At 50.7% G+C, this 21,631-nt stretch overlaps 1 long non-coding RNA gene across 4 annotated transcripts in view; it reads right to left on the bottom strand.

Moving 5' to 3' along the window:
• Positions 1–340: 340 nt before the first annotated feature.
• Positions 341–21,631, bottom strand: part of LOC135320638 (uncharacterized) — a 64,181-nt gene continuing 42,890 nt past the window's right edge. For 3 of the 4 annotated variants that reach the window (XR_010379889.1, XR_010379887.1, XR_010379890.1), the window contains one exon: positions 14,868–17,736. This is a non-coding gene — a long non-coding RNA (uncharacterized LOC135320638). Of the gene's footprint in view, positions 639–14,867; positions 17,737–21,631 lie in introns of those variants that run through there. The other variant, XR_010379891.1, reaches the window with a different exon arrangement.

Raw genomic sequence — 21,631 nt, 5'->3', positions numbered from 1 at the left:
AGTGTGACGCAGGAACGGGGTGGGGGTTGAGGGAGGAGGAACTCTGGCTAGTGTCCGGGACCTAACGGGAGATAGAGTGGAGGATTTTTGCCCTTCTTCAGGGACAGGGTGAATCGGCCCGAGGTTGCCTTGTGCGCTCAGAAAGAGGGCCTTTACCGGATGCCCCGAGCAAGCAGACTTTTCTTTTCTTCTTCTTCTTCTTCTTTTCTTTTTTCAGTTTTATTGACATAGGTTTGACATACAGCCCTCTATCAGTTTCAGGTGTACAGCACAATGATTTGACTTCCATAGACTGTGAAGTGATTATTAGGTAACTTTAGTGACCAGGAAACAACGATATGTTAAAAGGGGGTTTAATCAACAGAACTGCTATTTCTGATGATCATCTATTCCTAAGAGAAAGGACAGATGAACACTCCAAAATGCAGCAAGTGCATAGTCACAGAATGATGAACAATCTTTACCCGTGCCGACGTTTTGACGCCAGGATACGTGGAAAGCTGAAGTTTTAGAGCATAGAAATATTTGGCTCTCCATTTGACCTGGAAATCTCCTTGTTGGAAAGAAGCTAATTTCTCCTCCTCATCCTCGTCCTCCTCGTCCTCGTCCTCGTCCTCGTCCTCCTCCTGCCTTTTTAACTAAAAAAATAAAAAAATAAAATAAAAAAAATTTTTTTTAACAAGAAGTTTTTATCTTTTTGGAGGGGGGACGGGTCATTAGGTGTCTTTATCTACGTTTCAATTAATTATTTAGATTTATTATACGTTTTCAGTGGTGGTACTGGGGACTGAGCCCAAGGCCTTGTGCATGCTGAGCACGCACTCTACCGCAGAGCTCTACGCTTTCCCAGAAAGGAGCAAATTTCTAAACATAGAACTGGATGAGTAGGTCAGCTTTTTGATCTCATAGAAGCAGCGGCCCAGTTCTCTGGGGGGAACCCTCCTTATCTTGTCCATCTCGACAACGTCAGAAACGTCTGTCTGCATAGCCCACAGTGGCCTGAGACTGAGGCCAGGGGGCTGAATCAGGTAGAACCTGAAACCGAATGGAAGAAACAAACAAACAAAAAAGGGTGGGGAGGGGCACGCGGAGGCCTTTTTAAACGTACACACTGCTGCGTGGTCTCCCTCGTCGAAACTCTAATTCGCAGCCTTCTTAAGGAGAAATATACACCTGAAACGTCTTTTTTCCACACAGAGTTTAAAAGCTTTCACCCTCCGAGCCGAAAAACCTTACCCGTCCCATCGGTTCTTTCTGAGTGAGTGGGTTCTCTAGTGTCCTACGCGTCTGCTGGGAAACAAGCTGCTGGAGAACCAGCAACTAGAAACCAAGCTGCACCAGCATTTCCATGAGCGTAAAATCTTACATTCACACTTACTTGCTTAAAAATGCACACGCCTGCTTTGTTTTCATGTTTTACACAGTCGATGACCTATAACATGTATGATGCTCAAGAAATTGTGTGAGGGGCAATCCTGAGATTGACCGTGAGGGCGCAACAGATGGCAGATATTTCCTTAGGGTAAAACAATGGACGGTCATGGGAAGCCAGATCATCCATTAACAGAACTTGGTTCTGGCAGGAAAGCATGTGGTTTAACCCCGGGGAAATATTTGCTATCTCGAGATGTCCCAGAGGCAATCACAGGATACACTTAGAAATTTTGCATCCCCCGAGGAGGGTGATTGTTCCTGGAAGGGATAGGCCTGAAATGAATCAGTTAGCCAGCAAGCAGAACTTCGTGCTTCTGGCATGAAATATCTAAAGCCCCACCTCTTTGATCGCATTTCTTTTTTTTTTTTTTCCCTGAGCCGTATACTCCCAATAAACAGGATGTCGACCAGGCTTTTGGCACTCTAGATCCACGAGACCTTGAGTCCCCTGGTCCCATTTTCGCTCTTTACTTGGTCTCTTTGTTTCTTCATTCTTGCGTCGCCCGTCCTCAGACACGGTCCCGAGCTGCGCTGGACGCAGCACCCGTCCTACCCGACTCGTGAGTGACCTATAGTTTTTAAATGAAAGCTACAAAATCTCTGGTCATGTCGATCTGCTGGTCTCGTCTGTATGAGACAGGGCAGTACCTGAGTTTCAGAGACACACACAGACACACACACAGACACACACACAGACACACACACACACACAGACACAGACACAGACACACACACACACACACACACACACACACACACACACACACACACACACACACACACTCTAAAGGGAACAAAGAACAAAGAAAGATAGAGAAAGAAAAAGAAAAAGGCTCAGGGGAATAAAGGATTCGCTTGCTCTCTGTGACATGACCCAGTAGACCTAGTTGTCACGAGACAGGAAGCTCAACTCTCCGTGTTTACATTATCTGTTCCTGAGCTTTCTTGCAGAAAATTCTCATGCGTTTCTTTCCCCTCACGGAAGTCTTCTCTATTCCCCACAGAGCCTGGGGCGATGGCTCTTCACCCTGGAGCCGCCTGCGGCCGATCCAAGATATCGGATGATTTGTGGAAGTGATCAGTGATCCTGAGACAAAGCCCTTCCTTTAGGTAGAAAAGCATGGCCCCTGCTGCTCAGGGAGCTGGCACTCCCCCTCCCTCTCCCCTCATGCCACCTTCTCCTTTGTGCACAAGCTATCGCTTTCGCAAAAGAGCTGGGCTTGCCTGAGAGTCTTGTGGAAGCCATCCTCATTTCTATGGTACTGCCGTCCAAGGATCTGGAAAGGGCCCGGTCCCATGTATGCATGTATGCATGTATGCATGTAGGCACTTGTGTATGTCCCCGGCTTGTAGGCCTGGCATGTTTCTTCCTCCACATACACTTGCCAGAGTTCATTCATGAAAGAGCTCTATGGAACTGGTTTTCAAGGGAACATGCAGGCAGGGAATGCGAACAGGAAGGAACCCAAATGTTTTCCTTCAGGTTGACATGATCTAGGACAGATCCTTTCATCCAGAAAAGCAAATGTCAAGGGATCGGTCTCGTGAAAAGAGCCATGTCTTGATTGTGACGAGCAGCATTCGAGGTGAAACTTTTCGCCTCCCTAGGTTTACCCCGAATCCATTAAGTTCCTGTGGGTTATCTCTGTCATAATACGTGTCAGCCAGGAAAAAAAAAAAAAAAAAAAAAGAGTCTGGGAGCGATGGTTGGCTCGGTCTCAAGTCTCAGGAAGTGTTCACACCCCAAGCAGTCCTAGGGGGTAGTGTGTGTGTGTGGGGGGGAGGCGGTCCATCTCTGAAAAATTGGTGCCTCCTCCACGTAGTTTTTGGTCCCTTGCAACTGAAGCATCTGGCGACGTCCCTGGAATGTTTAGATCGTTTCCAAAGAAGATGAGATACGGAAGCGTTCGTTCCTGGCTCCATGAGTCGAAGGGGACGTGCTTTAATATCTTTCTGACAGAAAAGACTCGAGATCTGTCAGTGTGTTGGCCGACATGACTGGTATACCTTTGGAGGATGGATGGACCTACAGACAGACAGACAGACCGGAATACATACATACTTACTTACATACGTACATATGTAAACATACAATACAATACAATACAATACAATACAATACAATACAATACAATACAATACAATACAATAAAACAAAACAAAATGAAACAGAATAAAATAAAATAAAATAAAATAAAATAAAATAAAATAAAATAAAATAAAATAAAATAAAAGGATGCTGTGAGGAGAAAGTGTCTGTTTCTGGCTAGGACCAAATCGTGTCCCTACGTGGACCGGTTGGGAAAGACTGGTGTCCCAGATGGTTCACCGTGACTTCCTCGTGAACATTTGCTGTGACCGATTCGGGCTTCGGAACAGTCACGGTCTCGTTCTGAGGAACGTCTCCTGGAAAGCATGTGGAGACCGTCTTCGTCTGCCGTCCTTAGGAAACGTTCCAGCAGAGCGGGTGTCCGAGAGCCTCTAGGGGCGATGGCTATGCTTCGTGGACGTCTGTCCCTCTTCAGGCCGAATTTCGTGGAAGTATGCTGATCTGGCCAGCCGACAAGTCTGAATGGGGGTGATTTTTTGGTAGAAATGCGCGTCCTTGGAGAGACCAGGGGAAGGGGAGCATGTCTCAGTGGAAACTCTCGTACAGCGTGATAGAGATGAGAATGCGGTTCTGTGTCATCATCTTTGCGTGCTTCCCGCCACCCTCCCCCTCCCCGCCCCGCCCCGCCCCTCCTTCCACTGATACGCTGGGCCACGTCACGCGTGCTTCGAGTTTTCTCCGATGGTTGGCCAACGCTCTTCCGACTCCCGTTGCCCATGGTTCTCCCGCTTTGGACTTGGCATCCTCGAGAACCAAAGCCGCCCTTTCCCTGAAGCCCCGCCGAGCCGGGCTGAGCAGCTGGACATCCGCTGGAGAGAGGTCACTGCCGTGTCCCCTCTCGAGACCCTCCTCCTGCCCGTTGCTGTGGAGGCCACTCAGAAAGTGGACCTGAACCCGCATGCGTTTTTCAGGCCACCCGAGCCTCTTCGAGCCCGACGCCTAGACATCTTCCTGACTGGTGGCGCTCCGGACTCACACCCTGGGTTTCTCGTTGGCTTCAGCCACGGACCTTTGTCTTCCTGGAACGAAAGACCAGGCCGGTTTCATCAGGTGGAACCACCTGCCTGGTGGCGGGACTGTCGTGGAACCCTATGGACCACCCCGAAGTGTATATGCAGCCCAAGGGTGATCTCTCCAGTTGAACAACCATCGAGGCCCAAAAGGACCCCTGCCCCGGGAAGAAAGAAACTTTGACCTTGACCCTTAGCTGCCCGAACGAGAATTTGGATCAGGGTTGGGTAGGGTGATGGAGATCTCCCTTGGCACAGTTCCCGTGTGCGGGACTTTCAATGACTCTGTCTTCCTGAAAGGACACCCGCCCCCTGACCACGCTGTCTCGTCATCAGTTTGTTTCCACGAGGGACGAACCGTCATTGTGTGCACGACAAAGTTGGCCGCTGCCTGTTTGGTCCGCCATCGCTCCGTAAGGGACCGACGAAGTGTGCGTCGTGACCAGTGACCGATTTCGGAGCCCGTGGGTGGTGGGCGGGTGTGTATCTGTTTTCCAGGTCACGCGCGACGCGGTGTGTCGTGGTGTGGCCCGCCCGGCCACCCCACCTCCCTTCCCCCATGGAAAATCAAGGGAGAGTATTGCCCGAGACAGACGAAAGTGCAGCCACGAAACCTAAAAGGATGACCCTGGATGTCAACTTGGAGGTGGCTAGGAGACGGCTGAGCATGCATAGGATCACACTGCACTGCCACCGTGTGGGATGCCGCACATGTGTCGCCGTCGTGGTTTTCATCTCCTCCACCTATTGCCCTCACCTACATCCACTCTTTATCTCACTGAACTCTTTTTTTTTTTTTTTTTTTCCGGTAAGACAGTGAGAATTTTCTCTCTCTCTCTCTCTCTCTCTCTCTCTCTCTCTCTCTCTCTCTGTCTCTCTCTCTCCTACTCTCTCTCATAATTGACCTGACAAGGGGATGTCCGTTTTCACGTGTCCAACATAGCGATTCGGGATTCTTCCATGTTCCACGATGATCACCGTGATGAGTCTGGTTACGGATCCGTCACCGGACAGCGTCATGACAATAGTATGGATTGACTCTACTCGCCCTGCTGTCCATGACCTCCCGTAATTTGTGTATTTATTAATTGGAGTTAACTGGAAGCTTGTACTTTTTCCTCTCCCTCACCCATTGCACTCATTGTTCCTTCTTGGTATCCATGAGCCTGTTTCAGCTTCCTTGCATGTGTTCCTGCGTATTGTCTTGGGGATTCTGCCTCGAAGTGACAACATCCCTCTCGAACTTAAGTCACTTAGTTAACATCATCCTCTCTAGGTGTAGGTCTCTCCAGACCACGTGGCACTGTCCATTCGTCCATCCGCGGGCCCGTAGTGGAACTGCCGGGTCTTCCAGGAGTTTTCTGTGGAATGTTTTGAGGGACTTCTGTCCTGTTTTCCCTAATGGCTTTCCTCCACCTCCGTTTCGCCCTCTCCCCCTCGCCCCCACCACCAACCCCTGTTCCGTGTTGCCTTCTGTCTTCTGTCGGAGAGCGGATGCTGTCAGGTATGAGTCGAGAGCTCTGTGTCCGCCCGCCAGCCCGCCCACCCGGCCCCATCTCGAACGGTGGTCTCTATCACGTGTTCCGTCAGGAGCAGGCACTTTCTGCTTGTTTTTGGAACTTGCTGTCGTGATTCCAGGTTCTGGGCCTGTCCGGATATCTCTTACAAACAGAAATGCGTGCGTTTTCCCCTTTCTTAAATTGTGTTTGTTTGTTTACTTATTTATTTACTTACTTACTTACTTACTTACATTTATTTATTTATTTAGGCCTTTTTTTTTTTTGGTTCTTGCTGCTGTTGTTGCTTTCGGTGGTTGTTTGTTTATTCGGGGAGGGGAGGTAATTCGTTTCTTTTGCTGGTTTGTTGCCTGACTTAGTGATTGCCTGACTTACCGACTTCCTTATTGACTTGAACGGAAGTCCTGAAGATCGAACCCTGGACCTCGCGCGTGCTGGGCAGGCACTCTGCCGCTGAGTTCTACGCTCCATCCTCCCCCTCGCCCCCTCCCCCATTTGGGGGAGGAAAAAAATAATTTTTTTTTTCCTTTTAAACTGAAAACGTCCGTTTGGGTCTCCTGCACGTGTTTCATCCCTGGATTTCTGGCTTCTAGGAGGTGGAGTTGACCGAGTTCTTGGACTGTTGAGGAGAGGAACCCCTGATGGGCTGCGGTTGTGCTTTTTCTACGGTGTTTTTGTTTTTGTTTTTAAACCCCAGAGTAGTTCTACAACTTGATTTCCCTTTGGTGGTGGGTTTTGTCGTTTGTTTTCATGTTTCCTTTCTTTCTTCCTTCCTTCCTTTCTTCCTTCCTTCCTTCCTTCCTTCCTTCCTTCCTTCCTTCCTCCCTCCCTCCCTCCCTCCCTCCCTCCCTCCCTCCCTCTCTCTTTCTCTCTTTCTCTCTTTCTCTCTTTCTCTCTTTCTTTCTTTCTTTCTTTCTTTCTTTCTTTCTTTCTTTCTTTCTTTCTTTCTTTCTTTCTTTCTTTCTTTCTTTCTTTCTTTCTTTCTTTCTCGGACTTCCCCCTGCCGGGGAACACCTGTGACACCAGGCAGTTGCGAGGAGGGAGTCTCCATACTTCGCCCACACACTCAGCGGTGTTCCGGAATACTGAGTGTGGGGAGATTCCTTCTTCTGTCAGCAGCACCTGGGATCTCCTAGGAGCCTTTTGCGTGTCTTCCCCGCGTGTTTCCTGGTGCGGGCTGAAAGGGAAAGGCAGGGGTTTTGCTGGAAATACAGTTAGTATCTAGTGCCTACCCCAGGACAATGGACGTAATTAGCAGAATTCCCTCTGCCAGGGAACACCTCTGTCACCAGGCAGCTGCGTGCAGGGCGGCTCCAAACTTCCCCCCCACACTCATCCGTGTTCTGGAATTCTGAGTGTGTGGAGATTCCGTCTTCTGTCAGCAGCGCCTGGGATCTCCTAGGAGCCCAAAATGTGGGGTTGGGCTGGAGATCCCAGTTGCAGAATCAGACTCGCCCTGGAGAGGTGAGTTAATCAGAGGACAATCCCTAAGATGGAACACCTGTGGCACCAGGTAACTGCGAGGAGAGCGGTTTTCAGTCCCCTCTGACACACAGACGTGTTCCAGAATCCTGAGTTCGAGGAGGATCCACCAATGGTCAGCACCGCGAGGGTTCTAATAGAATCCTTAACTTGTCTTCACAGAGTTTTTCCCTAGGTCTGGTTTCCAGCGAATATGTGGCGTTTGGCTGGAGATCCCTGGGCAGAGGCTGAATCGCATTTGAGAGGGGAGTAAATCACAGTACATTTCCGGAGATGGAACATTTGTGGCACCAGATAACTGCGAGAAGGACGGTTCCCAAAGCCCTCACACACACAAATGGTTTCCCAAATCCTGAGGGCGACGAGGTTCCACCAACTGTCAGCAGCACGTAGGTTCTAATAAAATCCCTTAGCTTGTCTTCCCTAATTGTTTTCGTAGGGAGTGCTGCAAAGGAAAAATATGGAGATGCGCTGGAATGCCCTGCAGAAGCGAGAGACTCTCAAAAGGACAGTGGAGATGATTAGCAGAATTCAACCTAACAGAGAAAACATTTGACCCACAATAACTGAGCAGAGGGCTACTCCTCAACTCCACGACACACACAGATTTATGTGGAATCCTGAGTGCGAGGAGTTTAAAACAACGGCCCGCAGCTCTTTGTTTCAAATAGTATCCCGTAGCTACTATTCCCTGAGTGTTTCCTTAGGGCTGGTTGCCAGGGAAAATTAGGGGGTTGGGGTGCAGAACCCAGGGGAAGGGACTGCCTCGCCATTGACAGGGAAGTTAATCAGCAGACATCCCATAATATGGAACACCTTTGGCACCAGGTAACGGCGAGTAAGGTGGTTCCCAAGTAACCTCCCACACAGAGAATTGTTCCGGAATCCTGAGTTCGAGGAGGTTCTTCCAACGGTCAGCAGCATGTGGGTTCTAATATAATCCCAAACTTGTCTTCCCAGATTGTTTCCCTAGGCTTGGCTTACAGGGAATATGTGTTGTTGGGCTGGAGAGCCAGGGGCAGAGACTGCCTCGACCTGGAGAGGGGAGGTAATCAGAGGACATCCCCTAATTTGGAACACCTTTTGTAACATATAACTGCGAGGAGGGCAGTTCTCATGTAACCTCCCATACACAAAATTATTCCGGAATCCTGATTTCGAGGTAGTTCCAGAAAATGTCAGCAGCACGGGGGTTCTAATACAATCCCATAGCTTGTCTTCCCAGAGTGTTTTCAAAGGGAGTGCTGCCATGAAAAATATAGGGATGCGCTGGAATGCCCTGTAGAAGCGAGAGTCTCTCAAAAGTGAAGCGGAGTTGATTAGCGGATTTCACACTAACATAGAAAATTTTTGACCCCCAATAACTGCACGGAGGGCTAATCCTCAACTCCACAACACACACAGATATATGCGGAATACTGAGTGCGAGGAAATTCCAACCACAGCCCGCAGCTCGTGGTTTCTAATAGAATCCCGTAGCTTGTATAACCTGAGTGTTTACTTAGGGCTGGTTGCCAGGGAAATTTGGGGGGATTTGGGGTGCAGAGGCCAGGGCAAGGGACTGCCTCGCCATGGACATGTGAGTTAATCAGCAGACATCCCCTAAGATGGAACACCTGTGGCACCAGAAAACTGCGAGGATGACGGTTACCATGTAACCTCCCATACACAGAATTGTTCCGGAATCCTGAGTTCGAGGAGGTTCCAAAAACGGTCATCAGCGCGTGGGTTCTAATAGAATCACTAACTTGTCTTCCCAGAGTTGTTCCTTAGGCCTGGTTGCAAGGGAATGGGTGGAGTTGTGCTGGAGAGCCCAGGGCCAGAATCTGACTCGACCAGGAGAGGGGAGGTAATCAGAGGACATCCCATAATATGGAACACCTGTGGCAATAGATAACTGCAAGGAAGTCTGTTACCAATATCCTCAAACACATAGAAGGGTTCCGGAATCCTGAGTGCGACGAGCTTCAACCAACGGTCAGCAGCGCGTGGGTTCTAATAGAATCCCATGGCCTGTCTTCCCTGAGTGTTTTCCTACGGCTGGTTGCCAGGGAAAGAGGAGGGTTGGGCTGGAGATCCCAAGGGCAGATACTGCATGGTCATGGACATGGGAGGTAATTAGCGGACATCCCCTAGATTGGAACACCCGTGGTACCAGATACCTGCGAGCAGGGCGGTTCCCAAGACCTCTCCCCCACACAGACGACTTCGGGAATCCTGAGTGCGATGAGCTTCCGCCAACGGTCAGCAGCGCGATGGTTCTAATAGAATCTCTTGGCCTGTTTTCCCTGAGACTTTTCCTATTGAGGGCTAACAGTGAATGTATGGGGATGGGCTGGAAATCCCTGTAGCAGCGAGTGCCTCTCCATGGACAGGGGAGGTAATTAGCGGAATTCACCCTGACAGGGAAAACCTGAGTCTCCCAATAACTGCGTGGTGGGCTACTACCAAACTCACCCCACACACAGACGACATCTGGTACCCTGAGTGCGAGGAAGCTCTACCATCGGTCAGGAGCGCTTGGGGTCTGATTGAGTCCCTTAGCTTGCCTTCCCTGAGTGATTTCCTCGGGCTGGTTGCCAGTGAAAGGAAGGGGTTGGGGTGGAAGATTCCACTGGCAGAGTCTGCCTTGCCATGGACACGGGAGGTAACTGGCGCACTCCCCTAAGTTGGAACACCCTTGGCACCAGGTAACTGCGAGCAGGATGGTTCCCAAGACCCCTCTCACATACAGACGAGTTCCGGAATCCTTAGTGCGACGAGCTTCGGCCAACGGTCGGCAGCGCGTGGGTTCTAACAATCCCTTGGCATATATTCCATGAATCTTTTCCTATTGAGGGCTTCCAGGGAATGTATGGGGATGGGCTGGAAAGCCCTGTAGCAGTGAGTGCCTCTCCTTGGACAGGGGAGGTAATTAGAGGAATTCACCCTGACAGGGAAAACCTGAGGCTCCCGATACCTGCGTGGAAGGCTACTCCCCAACTCACCCCCCACACACAGACATCTGTGACCCTGATTGCGAGGAGGCTCCACCATCGGTCAAGAGTGCGTGGGGTCTAATTGAGTCCCTTAGCTTGTCTTCCCTGAGTGTTTTCCTAGGGCTGGTTGCCAGAGTATATATGGGATATACTGTGAAGCCCTATAGCAATATGTGCCTCTCCATGGACAGCGTAGGTAATTAGCGACATTCACTCTAACAGGGAACAGCTTTTGCACTAGATAAGAGCTTTGAAGTCGTCTTCCCATTTCCGCCACACACAAACTCATTCCTTTATCCTGAAGTTGACGAAGTTCCACCAGCATTCTGCAGCCCCTCGTTTCTTATTGAATCTCTTTACTTGTCTCTTCTGAGTGTTTTCCTAAGTTGTGCTATCAGGGAATGTCTTGGAATCGGCCGCAAATCCCATTGGCAACGATTTTCTCTCCATGTATATTGTAGGTAGTTTACTTACTTCCCCTACTTTGGGATACGTTTGCATCTTGCTTGCTGCATGGTAGGCTTCTCCCGAGCCCCCACACACACCCAGATGTTTTCAGACCCTGACTTTGAATCTCCTCAGGAAATTCGCTAAGTACCCACGACCACCACAAATGTTACACTCGAGGAACTCTGTGGGGCGGGAACGATGCCACTGCTCGGCCTCGGTCACCTAGAGACAACTTGGAGCACTCCATGGGCACCGCAGAGTACCAAGGCGAGGCACGCTCACACCCCGGCAAGGTGGTACATAGCGTTGCGGCAGGGCAGACTTCCCCCGCCGCGGTGGAGGGCCGCTCGCGAAACAAGACGCCGAGCAGGCCAGGAGGCGGGAGTATCTGCCTCGTCACAAGACCCCGGCCCCTCCGACACCACAAGGCACCGGAGACCGTGGTCGGGCCAAAAGTCCGCACCCTTGCCTTACCCCCGCCACCCACAGGCGTCGTAGATGCGAGGGGCCCGCAGGCAGAATAAATGAAGCCACGTTCACCATGAACATCCCTGTCCCTCGTCTGGCGTGGCTTAGGCCCGGCGAGCATGACTTCTCCACATCAGTCAGGTGAGCAAGGGAGCGAGCCACGGGGCAGGGAGGCCCCAGAGGTGAGGGCTCGGCGATGACAACCACCAGAGGGGCCTGCTTCAAACTCACCAGGTGCCACCCTCTCCGAGGAGTGCGGCCATCGACCCCAGGCGGGGAATGCCTGACAAGCAGCACGGAGTCTATGGGGGTGGGGTCATGCTGGCCAACACCTGGTGCCTGCGGCGGGGAGCGCACGGGGTAAAAGACCCACGCCGCCACCTCACCCCACCGCCCTCGGGCCACCAGAGACCGGAGGTGGCACCACGGGCCACGTCAGCCGGACGCACACAGGAGAGCCGGCGCGCAGGCCCGGGCGGGCGGCTCAAGTGTCAGAAGCGGAGTCGGCTACCAGGCCAGGGCTCACGCAGAGAGAAGCCCAGAGCCTCGCACGCGTCCGGAGACCCAACACTCGGTGACAGACACTGAGGAAGACTTTGTCAGATCCTATCTGCTGGCAGAAAATGCCCAACACGACACAAAAAAATGACAGCACTCAGAAACGGGGCGGGTCCACGATTTGCAGGGGGAGGCCCCGGTACCTCCGTCCTGCCACCTGCCCCAGCCCTACCCCCATAAATGGCAGCCCCGAAGCTCTCGGGGGCCATCTGATCGACCGGGGTGGGGGACGTTGGTGGGGGGAGGTGGGGAGGGTGATTAGGAAGAGTCTTAGGAGGAGGAGTGGGAATGGGAAGGGAAGAGAGGTAGACGGGATCGGGCTGGGGACGCCCTGCCCGTTTCTCGCCAGCGTGTCCTGGGACTTGGGGAGATGCCACAGAGGCGCCTCCGACGAGAGGGTCCCCCACGAGGGACCGCTCCCGAGCACCGGGCCCCGGGCCGGGGAAAGCCTGCCTCCCCCACATCCTTCGCAGGACGCCCCCATGCCGGTCCCCGAGTCCGGATGAAGTCTCGGTCCCTTCAATGCCACCGGAACCCACGCGGGCAGGCTTACGGGCCGGGGGGCCCCCCTCGCCAACAGGGGCCGGCCCAGCCACGTCTCCGGATCCATCGGGACTCAGAAAACATTTCATCCAAGGAGGCGACTCCGACGACCATGAACCCCAGCGCGCCCGTCCCCAGCCTCACCGCACTGGGCCCGGGCCGCTCCTCGCCTCAGGAGCAGTCGTCCAAGGGACGCAGACGAGGGCCTAACCACCCAGCCGCCGGCGGCCCGGGCGCGGGACACTCTCTCCCTTTCCCCCTCGGCGGCAAGGCGCAGGCCGTGTCCGATCGGCTCGGGTCGGTCTCCGCGGCTGGAGGGACACAGGCGGATGCTGGTCGACCAGGCCAGGCCACACGACTTCCCCCGGCACACGAGATCCCGGGAGCGCGGCAACTGTCACCCCCTCATCAGCCTGCGAGTCCAATCTGCGCCGAGAGCAGGACGCTCCCGCGGCTCAGCGCCACGGGGACTGTCACCGCCGGTGTAGCCAGCCTCCCCGAAGTCTGCCTCGGGCCCCGCCGCCGATCCCCATCCCTTGCCGAGGTCGCCGACGCTCGGGAGAAGAGGGACGATCTCAGAGCGGCAGCCAGACGGCGCCCGACAACCGTCGCCAACTTCCCCGGAACCTATCCCGACCGCCGGCCGCCCAAACGCCCGAGCTCGTCCCGGGCTGAGGCGCCGGGCGGCCGGCCGGCCGGCCGGCGCGACCTTGTGGCGTCCGCCTCGAAGTCCGCTCACCCTCGTCACGGCACTGCACGGCACGGCATGAGGCGACGCGACGCGGCGCGACGCGACCCCGGCACCAGATCAGGGCGGGGAGGACGGAGGGAGCCGGGGTTTGGCAAGACACGGCCGGCCGGGCGGCTGCCGCGAAGGGGACGCGCTCCCCACGCGATTCCCCGGGCGGGGGAGATCACACGGACACGCCGGCGGGGCCGGGGCCGACGCCGCGGGTGGCCCAGAGCGACCAGGACGAGATCCCGGGTTCCCGGGGAGGTTGGGAAGGGGAGAAGGGGAAGAGGGAGGGAAGGCGGGGGCTGGCAAGTGTAGTCAGTCACATACATGAATCTGTAGTCCAACACATGTTCAGCACAGACCCCATCTCCTCTTCCTAATTGGTACCGTACACTGTCCTATTGTAAAGACCCATACTGGCCCCCATCCTTTATCAGTACTCCCTTCACTGCCTATAACTCACAGAGGAGCAGGGCCACAAATTGTCCATAGAAATAAAATTCTCCCTCTGTGCCTGGGGCTGTAAAGAAATCTCAATCTCACTGTGAAGTTTCAGGGCCACTGGAAATGGATTCAGCTTTTAGCCCTGCCTTCGTGCAGCAGTGTTGGCTATGACCAAGCCCAATTTCTCTTCTTATTAGAGCACACTAACAATGGAGCCAAGCAGACAAAGCAGCTCTGGCATGGCAGTGTTGCACCCCTACCTTCTACAAACACCAACAATGGTGTTTCTTATGGGAACCCCAATCTGTTTTGTTCCACAGACACCCCAGCCAGAGCTCAGGCCATCCTCCAGTACCCCGAGGTTTCCTCTGTGCAGTGGGACCCAGCCCTCTGCCTGGGCTCATTGATCTCCAATAGCCAGTCCCAGCTTGTCCCTGCCAGCTAGCGTATAGGGCCAGGTACGCAGGGAACCTCCGTTTCAGTTTTCCTCAGTTCTGTCTGCCACGTTGTTGCCACTTTCTCCTCCAAATGTTGGAAGCTATTCTGTCCACTCTGACCTCCCGTCAGGAAAGGGGACATCCCAGTGAGGGTGCCTTTCTTCCTATGACACTCCATCACTGCAGGATTGGTCCTGTACCAAATTTTTAATTTTTCATTTTTTAAACCGGATTTTATAAGAATCCTCCTGTATTTTGAAATGAGAGACATTCTGCCAAAGTTCAGTAGATGTGTGCTATTCGATGGGTTTGTAGATGCAATTCCTTTATTTATGGGAGAGGGCGAGCTATGAGTCTCTCTACTCAGCCACCTGGGCTCTTCTCAGTTTTAAAATAAGGCTAGGTCTTCCTTACTATCAGCAAGCTTTTGTAATTTTCAGTGTATAACTCTTGCACTTTTCCCTTGCCTGTATTGGATGCTGGTTCAGAACATACACACCCTCCTGAAGAAACATGCCCCAATCTGTCTTGTGCTACCACCTAGCTGACCTGTGACTGAGTCATCAAATTTTGTTCTTTGCATAATTCTTAATTTTTTAGAATATATCATTCTACTCTCATAAATGCTTATTGTACTTAGGACAAATATTTTAAAGTAAAAAGACACTTTAATTACTATATAAATGAGTAATGAGTGAATTCCAATTAACATATTATGTTAATGCTTTAAAACTTCTCATGAAATACAGACACATTTAAAAAATGGAAGTATCACCTAAATGAAAAGGGTAAAGATTTGCAAACATCCCCCAAAGTGACCCTCATGAATGGTTTTGTGCAAGTCTTTCATTCTGGTTTGAATGATTTAGTCTTTGTCTCATTCTGTCTCTTTCAATCTCTGTCTTTTTCACACACCATAGGATACAATTACATCTATGAAGACTTCACACATAAGTAATCATAGAGATGGCATCCGGGATGCAAATAGTAGATTCACAACCATACAACATGAGGGCTGCCCTGACATCACGCAGAGACCAGCACTCACTTTTCCAGCTGTACAGCATTCATGTGTCCATGTGAACTAGAACTGATGGATTCCATCCCCTCTCCATGAAGATTAGTGTGGCTTCCAATTTGCTACTAGTTTACCCAGGACTCTGATAAATATCCTTAAAAAACATCTTTGAGAAATTGTGCAAGAATTTTAGTGGAATCAACAATTAGGATCAGCACTGCTGGAAAAGGGATACACCTGTTGAACTTTCATGCATCCTGCACACTTCTCCCAGAGAGAAGTGTCAGCTCACTCTTCCCTCCAGGACATCTACTGGGTCCTCAGCCTCCTCATGTTTTCACTACAGCTGGTTATCACCAGGCTGAAAACCTGACAGTGTGATGGTGACCAATGCTGTCTCCAGAGTGCTTATGTCTGCACGTGTCCTTACCTGAGAAGCCGAGCATCTCTAACATAAACTGGCCACCTGCATTGCCTCTCGGTGGAACTGCATGTGTTTGTTCTATTTCTATTTAGAACACTGGGTTTTGAGATGTTTTTTGACCACAGGGATGTGAAACCTTTCTCCAACCTTGGGTTATGAGAAATGAGTTTTCTAGGTTTTGGTTTGTCTTCTCAGCTGTCTTTCTTGGCTTTTGTTTGTTGGTTGGTTTTGTTTGGTTCTATTTTCTCACAGAAAGAACTAAGCATCTTCCTTCTGACTCTGGTTTCATACGTAGAACTGCAGAACCTATCCTGAGATTAGGCACATAGTTACTAAAACAGCTTCACTGTGTATACCTCATCTTTAATCCACATGGATTGCCCTTTTAAATGACTAAAATGCTATTTCAAATAAAACAACCAAAAAGAAATATTCAACATTCCCTGGTTAAAATATGTAGGCAAACACAAACAGCTACCTTTTGTATGACATCATCAATAGGGAACATCCTGAATAGGTAAATACAGAGAGAGAAAGGGGATTAGGGCTGGTCAGGACCTGGGGGAGGGAGGAAGGGGAGTGTGTGTTTTGGATACAGGGCTTTATTTTGAGGAAACAAATAGTCTGAAACTAGACAGTGGTGATGTTCGACAGTACTGTGAATGCACTTTATGCTCCTGAATTGCAAAATTTAAAATGGAAAAAAAACCCTAAATTTTATTATTGTAAACTTAAAACTTACAAAAAGCTGATGCTGTAAATGACATGAAAGAATAGAAGGAAATTACAGAAAAAAACAAACGAAAACGATACCAGAGAAGGGAATTTAACTTCGTGTCGGGGAGTGGGTTGATTTTGTGAATTAGGAGATGACAGCGTTGGTGGTTGCAGAGCTCAGCCCGTGGGGCTGGTGATGCCTGAATTGGCTCTGTGTTGTCTAGAGGTGCAGGTGTAGGTGCAGGAGGAGCCGCAGAAGCAGGCTCAGGGTCTCCCTGCAGGACTGGTGGAATGTGACATGGCTCTTTATTTTTCTCAGGTGCAGCCTCAGGTATCACTACAGGGTTGGTGGAATGGGTCCCAGTAATGGTTCTCCTGCAGGGGTTGGCTGTGTGTCTCCTTCAGGAGTTGGCTCAGGGTCTCCCTGCAGGGCTAGTGGAATGAGACGTGATCCTGCTTCTCCTGCAGCAGCAGGCTCAGGGTCTCCCTTCAAGGTTTTGAAACTTCACTCGACTCTGTGTCTCCTGCAGAAACAGGCTCAGACTCTCTTTACAAGGCTGGTGGAATTGGACCTGTTCTTTGGTCTCCTGCAGTTGCAGGTCTTGGGTCTTCCTGCAGGGTTGCTGAAATACGACCTATCTCTGGTTCTCCTGCAGAAGCAGGCTCGGGGTCTCCCTACAGGGCTAGTGGAATTGGTCCCAGTCCTGGATCTCATGCAGGTGGAGGCTTGGGGTCTCCTTGCAAGGCTGATTGACCAGTACCTGGCTCTGAGTCTCCTGCCAAAGCAATCTTGGTTTCCCCTTGTTGGACTGATGGAATTCAACAGGCTCAGGGTCTCCTTGCAGGGCTGTTGGAATTGGTCCCATTCCTGAGTCTCTTGCAGATGCTGGCTTGGGGTCTTCCTGCAGGGGTGGTGTAATGTTGCCCACCTGTGTGTCTCCCCAGGAGCATGTTTGAGGTCTCACAATGGGGCTTGAGGAATGTGACCTGGCTCTGTGTTCCCTGCAGGTGAAGGCTCTCTGTGTCTCTGCAGGGGTGGTGGAATGGAGCCAAATCCTTGATTTCCTGCAAAGCAACCTCAGGCATTCCCTCCATGTCTGGTGGAATGCGACTGGCTCTGGTTCTCCTGCAGAAGAAGGCTCATGGGCTCCCTGTAGGGCTGTCAGCCCTGTTTCTCCTGCAGTAGTAGGAATGGGGTCTCCTCGCAGGGCTAGAGCAATTGGACTCAGCTCACAGGTCCCTACTTTGCTGGTGGATTGGGGCCCAGCCCTTGGTCTCCTGCAGGAGCAGATGCAGTTTCTCTTTGCCGGAGTGGTATTTTCTCCTCTCGCTCTGCATCTCTTGATGGATCAGGTACTTCCTTTCTTTTGTCCCTGGTATCTTCTTCTGCTATCTCCTGTGGATATATATCTGTAGGAAATGAAGAGAGATTTAAGTCTTGTGGATGTTCTAAAGCTGTGAGAAAGGAAAACTTTACCCACATGCCTCCCTTTCCATGTACCTTTTCAAGGACAGAAATCATCCCAGAGCTTTATAGGCAAGTCTTACCCAGAAACCCCCAACAGGATATATTCTGTGACTACATTCCACCAGATGGGTGGTCTGAGGCCAATCTTTGCTCTGGTTGCAACAGCAGCCTCTGGGGAGTCCTCACTGTGTGAGCCAGTCCTCACACCCGCTTACACACTGGCATTTCCCCACTGCCCTTCTCACCTTCAGGATCTGCCTTGGTGGGCTTCAGGCCATCCAGCTGACTCACAGGAAGGTTGGCCTGGTTCTCCAGTTTGAAGCCATGTGTGCTAAGCTGCCCCTTATCGCCAGGTAGGATCCTGGGGAGTGGCCTGGCTGGTGTCTGGGCAGGAAGCCTTCACCATTCATCTCTGGGCCCTGGTTTGGGAGATCCCTTTGTGTCCACACTCAGCCGGAGCCTGTGCTGGCCCTCGGCAGTGTGGCACACCAGCCTCTCACTCAAGGAGGTGGAGTGGGTGTTCTCGCTTACCAGCTCCTGTCCGATCTGCGGTGTGGGGCTCTACAATGACAGTGACCAGCAGCTGGCCTGGCCCAGAGATCTCAGAGCCCTGCCTGGCCAGTATCACTGCTTCTTCTGCCCACTCAACCCTCTGCTGCCAGATCAGGCTTAGTGCTTGGTGTGCTCACACAGTCACCCGGGAGAGAAGACACACCCAGAGGGCTTGGGCTTCACCTCAGGCAGAAGGGCCCTACCCCGGGTCTCCATGTCCCAGCCAGCCAGCTATGACCCGGTTGTGGTCATGACTGGCGCGCCAGGCCTCTGACCCTGTCTCAGCCTGTTCTTGCTTGAGGAAGATCTCCCCACATGACCACCCCACCTCCACGGTCCAGGAAGGGGACGTAGGGCTACCTGGCTGGGATCTAACTGGCTGTCTGCCCTGGGCCTCCCTGTGTTACCTTTGCATCCCTCTGGGTAAAGGGCAAAAGGCGCCCAGAGTGAGACCTGACCCAACGTCTGCAGCGTCGATAAAGGCCCTCACTGGGGCTTTCCTGTGGCCATGGCCTTGGGACATTGGGACACGACAGGACATGTTTGAGCACTTCCAACTGAGTGAGCTGGGTAGGGAGCTTCTCTAGAAATTGGGAGCCTGATGACCTAGGTTCCAAGTTCTTTTGGGCTCTATTGCCAGGGAAGTGAGGTCACATCCTGGGGTCCCTTTACCCAAGCTTCCTCCACACACAAAGCTCCCCAAGGGCCTTTCTGGGCTGCTGACTGCACGTCTCCCACCCCCATGCCATGTCCACACACAGTCACAGCAACTCAAAACACCCCAGAGCCCTGGGGAGGCCTGGGTGAAGCCAGGGCCCCAGATCTGAGGACACAGCTGGGTTCAGACCTGGTTCCTTCTTCTCAGCAGTGCTGTGACCCTGGACAAGACACGTGACCCTCAGGGCCTCCCCAATCCCCCATCTGCACTGTGGGGCTCATTCTTGCCTCGTCTTCCTAGGGAAGCCATCATGTCTATAGACCCCTAAACCCCTACAGCACCTGTAAATCCTTGTGCTGGCATCACAGGAAGCTCATGCACAGACTCAGAAAAGGGAGGGTTACATAGAGGGCTGGTGCATGGTAGCATACGCCCCACACAGGCCTGAGTCTGCAGAAATTCACACTCCTTGCTGCCTGCTTCACCAGCTCCCTGTGGGCGGCTTTACTTTAAATACAATTCTCACTTCATCTGCTCTGGCATACAGCCTTCTCGGTCCTCCTGTTATGTTCACATTCAGGCCCAGCGTCCCATCTTGGCCTCTGTGGTGGGCTGCCCCAAAATGGCTCCCTGCTTCTTTGCCTTTTGGTCACACATCTTTGTGTAATCCCCACCCCCAACCCCTCCATGGTGGATGGACACTGTGACCGGATTCTGACACATAGACTGACTTATGAAAATTGTAAGACATTTACTCATTCTAATCTCCAGTGTTCATTCTCTCTCTCTCTCAGTGTCTCTTTGTCTGTCTTTTCTCCCTCTCTGCCTCTCTGTGTTTCAGTCTCTCTTTCCTGTATGTATGTGTTTATATATATAAATGTGTGTACATATATATGTGTGTTTGTATATATATGCGTGTATGTACTTATGCCTGTGGATTGATAGGGCCCAGGGTACATCACTTCTAAAGACACTTAATAACAAACTAATTATTTTAAATTCATATTACTGAACAAAAAACATCATTGAAAGTTGTGCAAGAGCTTTGGTGCCATCAACTCTAAGGATCAGCACTGCTGGGGAAGGGATGAAGCTATGGCACTTTGATGCGTCCTGCACACTGTTCTCCCAGAGAGAAGTGTCCACTGACTCTCACCTCCAGGGGATCTGCTGGGGCCTCTGCCTCCTCACATTGTCACCAGAGCTGGTTGTCACCATGCTGAGAGCTGCCAGCGTGCTGGGGACCAGTGCTCTCTCCATAGTGTGTGTAACTGCATGTGTCCTCACCTGAGAGGCTGAACATCTCTAACAGACACTGGCCACCTGCACTGCCTCTCATTGGAATTGCCTGTGTTTGTTCTGTTTCCTTTTAGAAAACAGAGTTTCAAGAGATTATTTCACCACAGGAATGTGAAAACTTTCTCGGACCTTGGGTCATGAGGGATGCTTTTTCCAGGTTGTGGTTTGTCTTTTCAGATGTCTTTCTTGGCTTTTGTTTGTTTTCTGTTTTTGTTTGGTTTTGTTTTGCCACAGAAAGAGCTAAGCATCTCCCTTCTAGCTCAGGTTTCACACATAAAACAGCAGTGCTTACCCCGAGATTATGCACATAGTTACTAAAAGGGCCTTGTTTTGTACACCTCATGTTCAATCCGTCTGGATTTCCCTTTCAAATAGCAAAAATCTTTTTTCAAGTAAAAAAAAAATTCACCATCAACAGATGACTGGATAAAGAAGATGTGCTATATTTATGCAATGGAATATTATTCAGCCATAAAAACCAACAACATAAAGCCATTTGCAGCAGCATGGATGTTCCTGGGGAATGTCATTCTAAGTGAAGTAAGCTAGAAAGAGAAAAATACCGTATGATATCACTCATATGTGCAATCTAAAAAAATAAAATAAAAAAAACAGAAACAGACTCATAGACATAGAATACAAACTGGTGTTTGCCAGGAGGACGGGGGTGGGAAGGGACAGATTGGTATTTCAAAATGTAGAATAGATAAACAAGATTGTACTGTGTAGCACAGGGAAATATAGACAGGATCTTGTGGTGGCTCACAGTGAAAGAGAAAGGGGCAATGAATGTATGTATGTTCATGTATACCCGAAAAATTGTGCTCTACACTGGAATTTGACACAATATTATAAAATGACTACAACTCAATAAAAAAAGTTACAAAAATTTATCAGTCAGAAAAGACATTTGGAAATATTACAATCTTCTTCAATTTGTTAAGACGTGTTTTGTTGTCTATAATGTGATTAATCAGGGAGAATCCATGTGTCCTTGAGGAGCAAGTGCTTTCTGCTTCTATTGCATATTTGATATATATCTCTTTGGTCCACTGGTTTACAGTGGTGTTCATCTCTGCTGTTTCCTGATTGATATGTGTCTGGATGCCACATCCATTATTGAAAGTGGAGTATTCATGTCTTGTCCTATTGTATGGCTATTTATTTATCCTTTTAGGTCTGTAGATGAATGCATTATGTATTTGGGAGATCTGGTGTACAGTACATATATATTTTCTTATATTGAAATATTTTATACAATTTTAAAAGATATTTTCCATTTATAGTTACTGAAAAATTCTGACTGCTTTCCCCATGTTAATACATTT

Source organism: Camelus dromedarius, unplaced genomic scaffold (assembly GCF_036321535.1).
Source record: "Camelus dromedarius isolate mCamDro1 unplaced genomic scaffold, mCamDro1.pat HAP1_SCAFFOLD_163, whole genome shotgun sequence".
NCBI lineage: Eukaryota > Metazoa > Chordata > Mammalia > Artiodactyla > Camelidae > Camelus > Camelus dromedarius.
This window is presented reverse-complemented; position numbering and strand designations above follow the sequence as displayed.